The sequence below is a fragment of the Rhea pennata genome, chromosome 7 (assembly GCF_028389875.1).
Source record: "Rhea pennata isolate bPtePen1 chromosome 7, bPtePen1.pri, whole genome shotgun sequence".
Classification (NCBI taxonomy): Eukaryota; Metazoa; Chordata; class Aves; order Rheiformes; family Rheidae; genus Rhea; species Rhea pennata.
Window position 1 is genome coordinate 10,701,727 of NC_084669.1, and position 12,392 is coordinate 10,714,118.

The 12,392-nt window shown below is 38.6% G+C and overlaps 1 long non-coding RNA gene across 1 annotated transcript in view; it reads left to right on the forward strand.

The window, feature by feature from the left end:
• The window catches only part of LOC134142583 (uncharacterized), a 69,353-nt gene extending 68,997 nt beyond the window's left edge, over positions 1–356 (forward strand). Inside the window, exon 5 of the long non-coding RNA XR_009958917.1 lies at positions 318–356. This is a non-coding gene — a long non-coding RNA (uncharacterized LOC134142583). The remainder of the gene's footprint in view (positions 1–317) is intronic.
• The last annotated feature ends 12,036 nt before the right edge of the window (positions 357–12,392 follow it).

Genomic DNA, 12,392 nt, shown 5'->3' on the forward strand with positions numbered 1-12,392 from the left:
GCTGTCTCTCCGTGTAACTATGCAATGCTGAATCACAACGTTTTAGCAATCACCTGCAGCCACGTGCTTGGCAAGGCAGTACTGCTGTTTGTACATGTGCTGCCGGGGGTGTGGATGAGCGCAGATGTTCAGCTGAAGAAGCATTCCCTTGGCATTTCTGCTGTCCAAGGCATTCGCTCAAACATTTACAACAGCAAATCACACAGAGCATAGAATTGAGGCTGAAGTAAATAATCACATTTTGCGTTCATTTCAACGACTGTTCTTGTCAGTGCTTAGCTTTTTCCTATGTATACAAAGTACTATTTTTTTGGAAGGTTCTCCAATGAAGTTTTGCCTGGGATTTGCAGCTGTGGGAACGAAGCATCGATTTCCAGCTGGCCTTCTGTGAAGCCTTTTTGCAGGTAAGTTTGGTTTGGCATATTTCTTTAAGGGCTGTCTTAGGGTTAGCTAGTCACACAGGATAAGAGTATAGGACTTGATTTAATAAAGACATGAGAAACAAAATGGGCCTGTCATGGGATTGGTCATGTGAGACTGGTACTGATGACTTACACTGGTCATGTGAGACCATAGTCATTCTGGCACTGCCGTCTCACTTTGGAGATGCCTAAACTTGCCAGGTGCTTGATTCATTTGCCTATTTAGTTGCTCTTAATGTGGCTAAGATACCCACAGCTGTGACACAGGCCCTCTAGGAGACTCATGCTTTTGGAGTGCACCCCTGCACAATCTGCCTTGCACGTGCCTGAATGCACTCCAGCTGACACAGTGCCCTCGCAGCGTTTGTAAAGATGGAATGCGTAAGGGTAACACATAGATGGACGTTATAGCACTTTGGGGAGAAGAAAGCTTTGAGCTCTACAGACCAGAACTGTATCAGGATCTCCCATAATCCTGGGCAAGGGCTCTTACCATGAGAACTGTCTCCTCTAGCCATACTTTAAAAAGAGAATGGCCATGGCTGCTGGATCCAGTTGAAATCAGCACTGCTATACCATTTAGTATGTGCCAAGGCAGAACTGTAGGTATTTTCTGTTAAGAATACATGAATTAAGTATTTTGAGGGAGAACGATGTTGGTGGGAGGGTTGCATTCTGGAATATAGTCACCTAAATTTGGTCTAAGTTGCTTTTGAGATGCCTAAGTGCTTTTTTGGATCTCAACCCCAGTGCTGTGCTGTATAACACCTTGTAAGCCTTTTAGTTCTTGTTATCTCAGCAACAGGTCTTGATCTCTTGGCACTGGAGAAACAGATGAAAGAATTTTAGTGGAAGGTGAGGAAGAAGGCAGAATGGACCCTTTGTGTCGTTAATTAGGCTATTTTTCTCAGGTTGGCAGCTAACTGACACAGTAACTGTTGCTCTTTCTGCTCAAGTAATGCTCTTTTTCTGGACATTGTCCCACTAGGACTGGGAAGGTTGTAGCAATACAGTCCTCTCAGCTTGGGCTGGTGTGTGTCACTGCAACTTAGAGTCTACAGTAGCTATCACGTTTCCTACTTGATTCCTGGTTGCTTGGTCGTACAGAATGTTGCCCACCCAGTCTTCACAGTTTGCTACGGAAAGGCTAACAAAACAGTACTGCAGTGCAGCAAAACTTTAAAGAAAATGCTAAAGACAAATTCTTCCTCTGATATAATACAGTATCAGTTCCAATTATCTGTGAGGAACTAACCCTAATTTTATGCTGGTTATTTAAAAGGAAAAAAAAGGCAAAGGAAAACACAGAAGCAAATTTATACAGAAAGCTTACAACCTTGAGAAATGTAGAGTTATGGGCAGCTATGCAGCCCCTTCCTTGGAGGTTCCTCTATCCGCTTACATTCCCAAGCCTAGAATCCTTTCCTCATATTTGGTGTCTGTACCATGTCTGGGAGCCCAGAGTACACATGTTAGCCCTAACCTTAGCTGGGCTGCAGAGTTGGTCTCCAACTTCCTGCTTACTCACTGCTCTGAGCCAGATGAATTATAAACTTGTTTTGCGGGATTTGCAAATGACTGTGCATGTGAGAGACTGGTAAAAGTTGTGTTCTAGAAATGGATTTGCATTATTTGTGTGACTCGTAAAGTCTGCATAGAAAGCAGTATGTATCCTTTTGGTGTCTATTTCAATATGCAGCAGGAGAGAGATGTCTGGAATGGTGGAGCTGACTTTTTTAGGGGACTAGAAAAACTTTTTCAGGTCTATTCCAGCCCTATTTTTTAGAATTCTGTGAAACAAGAGCGTACTCTTTTAAAAAAGATATAGTGAATGCTTTTGAGGAGCTAGTGTAGCTCTCCGTGAGGAGACCAATTTTTATCCAAATACTGGGGAAGATTTATGATGCCAGAAGAGGCTGAGAATGCCTGCTTTAAAGACTTTTTTGGAGGGGATAAAACAATGTCTAATTCAGGTCATGCAGAATGTTTTACAATAAACTCATTAAAATAATACTTTAGCTGAAATCTAACAATATTTGATTTATTCTAACAGTCTCTGAGACTGGGTGCTTTGTGAATTACAACTACAATACAAAAATAGATTTTTTTTTTGTTATGCTTGTAACAAAAACTCTAAAGGTTTCAAAAGCCAGAGTGCAAGAATCAAAATACTTTAAATTTCCAAATGTTCCTTTATTATTTTTCTTTCAGGTTGACCATTAAGTCCTATAGAAATGTGAAGTGTTCATGTAAATCTGCCTACCATAAATCCTACCCTTCAAAGAGTTAAGATTCCGTTGTTTTCTGTATGAAAAAATCTGCCAGTATCTATAGCGCTGCCCTTATAAATGACAGTTCTTTGTAAGATGTAAATGCAAACCTCTGCACTTCTATGAATAGCCATTGCTGATTAGAATCACAGTTCTGTTTTCACAAGCTACATAATCCCACTAGTTCATTCTTAGACCTACTTTTCTTAGCACATGGTATTCGTTAGTCTGATGTTGTCTCAATTTTTAAGTTTGTCATTTTTTTTTTCAATGGGTTGATAGAGACAGTCTCACTGTGAAGAGATCTGTTGGTTAAAAGGAATTGTTATGTGGCTTTGAGAGCTACATCATGAAGTCATGTATCAAAACATTAATTAGCTTGTGCTGTGCTTGTAAAGTGATCATAATAATGCTTATCTTGATCTTAGTATCATTATTTCTATTTTGCAGATGTTGGAACTAAGCCGCAGAAAGGCGAAGCCCAGTGTATGGCTCTTGAGCAGGCCATGCTGCTATTATTTTCCCTGTGTCGTTTAAACAGCAAGCAGCTTGGGAGAGGAACTATCCAAGCAAGCTTTAGCTGGTTCTGTCCTGTAAATAATAAAAGCATTCTATGAAGCTGCAAGGGGTTTGCCTGAACAGTTATGCTATGCTTTCTGGAATGAAGAAGACTCCCATTTATCCTGATAGGCTCTTTAGAGGCAGGCTATTTTACCACCAAAAGTACAGTTAGTTTAGATGCTTGTTAGTTTAGTATTCACACTGGGTCTTATGACGGATTGTTGATGACTCTCAATCACAGTTGAGTCTTGATGACTCATTTGCTCACAGTTGAGAGTCTCACTATTTTTTCCTTCTCTGATGCCATAAACAAAACATTGTCTGCTTCCCAGTTTGTCAAGACATAGCTTTAATGGGTTCAGTCTCTAAAGGTCACTTTCTGAAACTTTCCAAGGTAACAGACTAAATTTCAGACCAATTAAAGGATATAGTTCTCTTGAAGTTGCACCCAACACAGTAATGATATGCACAGAGATGGTTTCTTCCATTCATTGTGCTTTATAGTAGAAGAGATGCTATTGTCCCCATGCACTGGGGGTGAAACTGAGCAATAGGGACTAGAGACTTCAGGGACTCAATTAGGTATTTGCACAACTGTTTCTTTGTGACCTAAGCACTAATAAAAAAAAAAGGGGGGGGTTGAATAGGCTATTTAAACTTAGAATTTCTTATAGAATCCTTCAAGCCCCAAATGCAGGAGATGGGCTGTGTTATTGCCCATGTGCAGCTTTACAGAGATTTTCACAAGCTGCTTCTGATTCCAATGTGAGATAATTGTCACTTTTTATTCTGCTGGGCTGTAGCTGCTGTTGCACTCATTCACTCAATCTACTTAACCATCTTGCATGATGAATATGAGTGTATTATTTGTTACCTCTTAAAATGTCATTTGTGTCTTCTACTGTGGCTCAAAGGATGAATATTGTAATTGGATGAAGCATGCACTCTACAGAAAGATATCACTTCAATCTAAGCCAGCTGAACACAGCAATGAAAACTGTCATCTGCAAAATATTTGCACTTAAGATACACTAGAGATATTCATGAAATATTATCTACAAGCTATTGCAGAAGGCATGACACTGCAGCGCAGTTCTTGTCCACAAAAATCCCTCAGGAGTACAATTAATCTGATTAACTTCCAAGGGATTCATAATGTTGCTCTCAGAAACCTACTATAGCTCACAGTGCTGAATTCTCTAGAGCAGATTGTGCTGAAGACTCTCCAAATTGGTTATGCAGTTAATGGTCCAGAGAGGCTCTACTGCTGTTTGTTTATTCTGGGAGTAGCTAAAATTAGAATTTGACCCTGTGTGTCTAAAGTAAATTAAAGGGGAAAAAATAATTCACTGATGCTGTTGATTTTTCTGGAAATGTTATCTCTAAAGCCAAAGTTAATAAGTTACCTTCCTTGAGTTGTAATTCAAGTCTTAAGTGATTTTGAAATGAAATTTTCTGGGACAATTGAGATATGATACCCCTGAGCACTTTGCAAGTTAACTCCTTAACAAGTTATGTTGTAGACCTACTGATATGCAAAGTTTTGGAAGATCAAGAAGATGTCAAAGCCTTATTTGAAATGCTTGAGAACAGCTGAATAAATCCAAGGAGAGGTTTTTGGACAGACCTCCTTAGTCTGTTGATTTTTCATCTATACTAAAGGCACACAAAGCAGGACAGATATTCTTTGCATCTCTGCATGTCTTGATCTTCAAAGCAAGTAAAAAAAAAAAAAAAAAAAAAAAAAGAAGGAATACTGAATATTTGATAGCAATGGGTGGTTAAGTCCTCTGCAATTGATTTAAAATGGTGAACTTGAAACACTGGAAGAGGGTATGATTTTTCTCAGGTTTTTCCTTAATTTCCCATTTGGTTTTCTCAGTCCTTGCAGAAAATAAAATATGACCAAATGAATGGTTGATTCAAAAAATGTAAGCTGAATTCAAGCTTCTAATACCTCTTGCTGGAAACTCTCTTGGAAAAAACTCTAGTCAAAATGCTTGCACTCTAAATCTAATTGTGTGGAGGTTTTGTATTGTTTTGGTGCAGTAAACTCAGAGGTGAATGAGTACGAGATATGGCAAAGGTAAAATTTCCTGTGATTGGTGATTGCCTTTCATTTCAGGCTCTCAAAGTGCTTTACTAAAGACTTGACTCCAGACACCAGCTGGCCAGGAGATGGTGATAGTGATGTACTATAAACAGATAGTATGAGATGTAGAAAGGCAAAGTGGCTCACTCAGTCATATGAATTTTGATGAACGCATCTCACCCTTTTTTGAGAGCTGTCCCATCCCTTGAAACTTTCATTGGCCTGTTCCGATTATTTTCAGTATCTGTAATGATTTAGTGTTGCCATTTCAGTATGGCAAACAACAATATAAAAGCAAATCTTCCTTAAATCGTTGTTGATACCTTAACTACCTAATGTCTGTAGATCGTTTATTATCTGATAATTTAAAAGAGACTAGATCAAAGTCTACATGGATCAGGAATAGAAGATGTGAATGAAGGAAGGTGTCATGCAGACCTTTTCAACTCCTGTTCCAAATCTTAATCTGTTAGGTAGTAACAAGTAATTTGCAAAGATATTCCTCTCCAGAAGAGCAAATACCACATATTCTCTTCCTCCTTCAACAGCACAGACTCCATACAGGAGCAAACTCAACTGAAATCTCCAGTTGCAGAGTGACTTTCAACCCTTTCAGTCTCAATTTCTATAATCATTATTAATTTCTATGCCTTTACCAGCTCATTTCTCCAATTTCTACTTTCTTTTCCTCTTGTAGTTGCAGCTCTTACAGTTCGTCTAATGTGCCACTAAAACCATATACTTCTGCAGCTGTTACTACATAATACCACCTTCTGGGAATGTGAGGTGGCTTCTAATCTTCGCACCTCTTTGAATGTTTTTCTCACCACCTTTCTGTTCAGTTACTACTTTCACTGAGCTCAAATATTGGTGCTCATATCTTCTTTACTTCATGATTTGGTATATGCTACTTAAATTTGCCTGAAATGTTCTCTGCATTTGTGTGTGAGATTTTCTCTCCACTTTTCCCTCCAGTTCCTTGTGCAGCATTTCAGTGATGGTTTCCTGTTTACTTTTCTGCCTCTGCTCTTCTCACTTCATCATCAGCTAGGAAAGGCTGTGTGGTCAGGAAGATAGTCGTGTTGCATAGTAGATCATAGTCAGATAACATATTTCCTTGGCACCAGTTGATTTCTGTAAACCCAGAATTAATCTGTGGTTTTGCCATTTTTCAGGTATTTTAATCGTTATTGCCCGAAGAGAAGGGAACGAAGGCTCTTGTACATCCCATGTTACTATGCTGTCATAGCCTGCCTTTTCCCTTAAGTCTCAGTCTAACTATTCTCTCAAGAGGAGCGGAGGAGGTCGTGTAGAGCTGGAGAATTTTGCTGCTTAGGGGCCACAGAAGCACCAAGGAGAAAGATGAAAAATATAACTTTATATTCCATTGTTTCGTTTTCTTCAGGAATGCTTTCCATGGCTCAGTGTGCAAGGAGACCTCCTGTAGCCTTTCCAGATGCATGGACTGCCCTTACCTTTCATTTTGCACAGATTGCACGAGAAGGGGTAGTTCCTCTTGTCCTCTTATCTCTTTATTTGTCCACTCATGCCAAAGTCAGGAGCATCCTGACTAATAGACAATACGGATCTTATACTGGGAAATGCCCTGATATTTGTATCTAAATGCTGTATATAGCTGTTATCTACAATAGTTACTATCTTTTAGTTTTAACACACTGGACAAAGTGTCCTAGGTGGCCTGGGAAAAGAGCCATTGAGATTAAAGGCCACTGAGATCAATTATGCTAATGAGGAAACTATTGATTTATTTATGTGGTTGACTGTATTATGATGGTAACAGCTTTTTTTGCTTGGTCAGTGTGATCTAATTTTGAAATGTACGTAGCTGTTCTATTCAACTTCATGTATATGGTCCAAAATCTTAACTCTAGGGATACTTGGCATCTATATATCTTTTTAAAAAAAGCTATATCTAAGTATAAATCTCATGATTTTCAAGATTGCAAAACTGATGGTCCTCTTACTGTTATTTTTCACCATTGGAAGCCTCTCCAGCTGTAGTAAGAAATGCATTGCACTTTGAATTTCACACAATAGATTATTAAAAACAATGATCTTTCACCAAATAACTTTTGCAATGAGATTACTTTATAATGAGCTACTGGACCCACCGTTTATTCTTCCTCTTCATCCTGTAAGTATAGAGAACTACTATCTTTTCTGAGGGCAATTTAGGTTAATTCCCCTGAGAATACAGGCAGAAGATGGGTATTTTGAAAAGTGCTCTGAAGATGGTCTATGACCCTTATTTTAAAAATGAGAACTGATAAGGAGGTAGTGTTCCCTTGCACCATAAGAATATATCAGTGTTTCAATAAAGCTCATCAGTTCAGCTTTCCACCCAGATTCTGGACAGAATGGACATGAAAATATCGCTATGTTCTCCAGAATGGAAATTCTGAATTTTGATCAATTGTGCTTTTAAAGCTGGAAGTGGTGTATTTTGTGGGATACTTCTCTCACTCTGCTCCATCCCTCGATTCTCTGAAGCAGAAGTCTTTCCTCTCAAGAATTCAAGATTGAAAGTTTTACTTATGAAAAATGGAGGGAAATGCCTGCTTACTGAGTATGTTTCTTTTCAAGGATTGGAGATCTAACAAACAGATAAGGATGGTATGAGAGGATGGAGGAAATTGTGTTTAAGACAATTGACACAGGAGTGGAGGTTTGTCTATGAGAATGTGGGAAAGCAGAAAAAGTGTGTGAGACTTGGATGTGTATGTATGGCATCACAAAGAAAATAGCAATAGAATTCAGGAAATATTTAGTCAGTTTTTTGACCGTACCAGCAGCTCAAGCTTGATGAATACATGACCACTCAAGGTAAGGATGACAGAACTGGATCATTTTCTAGCAGGCTGCTGACTGTTATATTAAGTGGGCCTTGTAGCCTCTGGGAGATGATTGGGAGCCCTAATATCACGTTTAGTTAGACTATTTTATTATTTTCCCAGGTCCATCTTTGAGCTCAGAAGTTTGTTGATTACAAGTTCATTTAGTTGCATACAGGTACAGAATGATACCTTTCAGGAGGTTACATTGTTCTGCTGAGTAAGTGATGTTTTTTCAGACTTTTTTGGAAAATAAATAGGGATTAGCATCAATTTATAATTATCATAATGAATTATGATGGCTTCAGTCTGCCATTCTGTAATGCCAGTGGAAGGTTTGTGTATGTATCCAAAATAAGATGAGAGGCTTCAGGTGTCATTTACAGTAACTATATTAGAGACCTATTAGCGAAACATCATTACATTATAGCCCTTTAACTGACTATTTTGATAATCAATGCGCCCTTATTTTAGTGAATAAGGATGGTCACAAGTACCCAGGCAGAAAATGGCATTAACTAGCCTATGCCTGAATGGACCTGCCACTGTCTAGTAGTGCAAGTCATGTCCATCCATCCAAGACAACCAGTTTCAGGGCACGGCAGGATTTATTTTCTTTCTAGATGTGTTGAATATGAGACACATTTCTGAGACATGGGAAGAAACTCAGGAAATAAAGAACACTTTGCATAAGTTGGCCACATGCATTAAACTGTATAAGTCCCTGAGTGAGACTCTGCTTGTGTTTAGCAATCATTATTTTCCTTATTTTGCTTTCTATATTTTGGGTTTTTTCCGTTCACAAACTTGTTGAACTTAACATTGTTAAAGTGAGGCATCCTCATGTTTTTCTATTACATGGAAAAGTTATTTTTGTCACCTTTATGGAGCTGTATGTGTACATATCTATATAAAAATACATTACAGTTTTAGAAAATAAAATGAGCCTTTTTTTTTTTTTTTTGTTCATTAACCTTTTACTGATGGTGTTAAAAAGAATGCAGGATTGGAGCCAACACTACAGTTGATCAAATGGCCCTGGTGACACTTCAGTCACAGTTAAAACTGATTCTGTTGTACAGAAAGCAAAGAAAAAGAAAGTATGGAGCCTGAGTGGTTTAGAGAAGGATTTAAGAATGATATGTAGGTGCACATTAGGGCATCAAAGCACAATGAATATTTCTGGAGTTCTCTGATAAACTAAGGCAGAATTGAATTCAACAGCTACGTGCAGATCCAATAGCTCAAGAAATGCCATTTTTAAGATTGGTTTCCTTTCCTCATTTTTAAAGGCTTTGGAAGGCTGAGGTAAAGGAGAAAGGGGCAGGCTTACCAGTCCAGGCAACTAATTAGGGCCAAGGTCTGTTGAGGAAGTTAATGAGTTTCTAAAAAGCCAACTAGCAGCAGGTAGGGAGTTTTTTTATTTTCTTTTATTATTATTATTATTATTATTATTTTAAAAAAAGTGTCTCTGGATCCTATATCTATTTCTCCCCTAAAGTGAAAGATACTTTTAGGAGAGCTAGACAGTCGTTGGTAGTCATAAGTCATAGTAGGAAATATTTGCTTGTGATGTCTCACAGCACAAAGGAAAGTTTAAGCATATTTTTAGTCTGTTGATTGGTGATGGTTTATATGAGTTTCCCCTGAGTCTGTTACTGTGCTCAGGAGAGGACATTTTGACTGATTGTAACTGCTCTCTCTGGTCTCTGCATTTGGCTCTGTGGAGCTTCCAAAAGCATCTGGCATGGCTGCTCTTGTTTGCATTTCTCCCCAATCTTTGTATGACAAAGTATTTACCATCTTCCCGACCTTGCCGGGTAAACATTGCACTAACACAACTTTTGCATAGTGTTCATTTATTTTGGAAAACAGGAAAGGCAAAGGAAATGAAAGGAGGTAAGTGAATGAGAAAAAAGAAATAAGATGTGAGGGGGGATATGTTCTTAGCACAGACCAGAAAATTGCTGGGAAGGGGTGCAGGCTCTTCAGTGTGTGTACGATGCTGTGTAGACGAGCCACCCTGGATCAGGAGAGAGGTGCGTGCTGGCTGGTGTGCGTGTGTTCAGACAGGGGTGTAAGTACACCCAGTAGCTACGCACCCACCTGCAGCTATTTGAATCAACAGAGCAGTGATAGTGAGGATTTACTCACTCAGGGCTTCTCTGTCCTAGAGGGTCTTTTGGAACCACCTGCTCCATGGGTCCGACTCCATCACTTTCATTCCCTGCAGGACTCTATGCTACTCATATGAATAGGTATTTAATAACATGCATGTGATAAGTAAAATATTTTATCTGCTGTAAGATTCCTTCATTTTCACCTCCTTACCACCTGCTGGACCTTCATCCAGAAAGACCAGTGCATTTCTTTCAAGCTTGAAATATTTGTTGTGCCTGTGATGGCTCAGTTCTGAGTCACTTCTTTTCTAATCACTGTAAAAGTAACATTAATACAGCAACATGCAATTAAAGAAAACAACCTCATACTCTTTGGCCCACACTATTCATTGAGTACGATTCCAAGGCTGCAATTAACTCTGCAGTGTTTGGAAGTATGTTGTATCCACTGCCTGCTTCCCCTTTGCTGAATTTCTAATCTATGTGTTAGTTGTATGGAACTGAGCAAGAGTGAAAAGTGGGGCTTAGAACTGAGCTGTTTCTTGACCTAGTATCAGAGAAACCTGGACTTCTCTTGCAATGTTGTCACATGTCTTCTGCTGTCCTTAGCCACAACTGTGAGTTGTTTCACTGAACTTTTATAGTATTAACACTGAGAGCATTAAGTGTCTCCAAAACAGACTGTCTGCCACCTTTGCTTTTTAAAAAAGCATATTCTCTCCCAACTATGCAATAGGTAGCTGTTAAACTCTTTATACATCATCCTCTACTTTTATGTGATGGCAGTTTTCTTGTCATAGATGTAATGGCCTCCAGATACTGCTTTACTTATAGTCATCCTTCTCTTGCAACTGTTTTAGGTTAATAGTCTTTGACTCAGGAGCCTAGTTAGTGGACAAAATACTTCAGTGCCAGTGCCTTTATAAAGTATGTATGTGTGTGTGTGTGTGTGTGTGTATAGAGAATGAGAATATAGCTGAATGTATAGGCATAATTTCATGAAGTGAAATACTGTTCCCTCTAAACTGGCATAGGAAAGGGAACTGCCAATGTGTTATGCGTTATTTGCAGATTATTACTATCCAGAACCTGGTGCCAGGGAAACTGTGAAAATGTTATTCCTGTGTTATTCATTGCATTGAGTAATAGATAATTGCACACACAAACATATTGAGCAGTGTGTGGATAAACTTTGCTACATTCAAGTACCTACATGCTAGCCCTGGCATGGAGAATAAGAAGTCTCGTACAGTTTCTTCAGATTTTAAATATTCTGTTGCTAATATTTTGAAATAGATTTTTACACGTAGGTGTTTCATACTTGATGGCAACTTGAAAAAGTGACTTGAGTGGGACATTTTGGACTTTTGTTCTTTGTTCTGAAACTCAGCATGCTCATGGAGCTGTCTCTTGTGTTTTTGAGCTCTGGGAGTGTTTTGACAGTGGTGTAAACTTCTGGGAGGATGTCATTTCATCTTGACTTTCCCAGCAGAATTTAATAGTTAAGGTATGTTTCTCTTTCATTGGTTACATTCTGTTAGATTTAGGAGATAGAATCATTTATGTTCTTTAGTTGAGCCTCTGTTTTTATATAGAAAATATTCCTCTTTCTTGCAGTTTCTTGTATTCAGATGGGAGGCACTATGGGAGCTTCTCTGTAGTACAAAGCTCCTTTCCAGGTCTGTGTCAAGTTCAATAAGGACTTCTGCAATGCTTTGGAGCTCAGCTCTCCTGAGGGTTACTCAGTGATTTGCAGAATAGTTTCTTTAAAACAACTTAAACTCTTCTGATCTAATCTGAGACCACTGATAATCAAATCCCACTACTAGTTTTACCAATCTGCAGACAGCACCGATAGGGTTTTAGTGATTTAGAAGCAGATTTTGCAATCTAATAGTTTTATAGAAAAGTAACCAGCAACTTATGCAATCTTGCACTGATTGATATCTTTGGCTTCATGTTAACTGAAGAACAGTAAGAAAGACATCATTCTGTGCAGTATTTTTTTGGTAACCTCTAGAGGCTTTTCTCATTTCCAATTATTATGCTTTTTTTTCTGGGCTCTATTTAAGCAG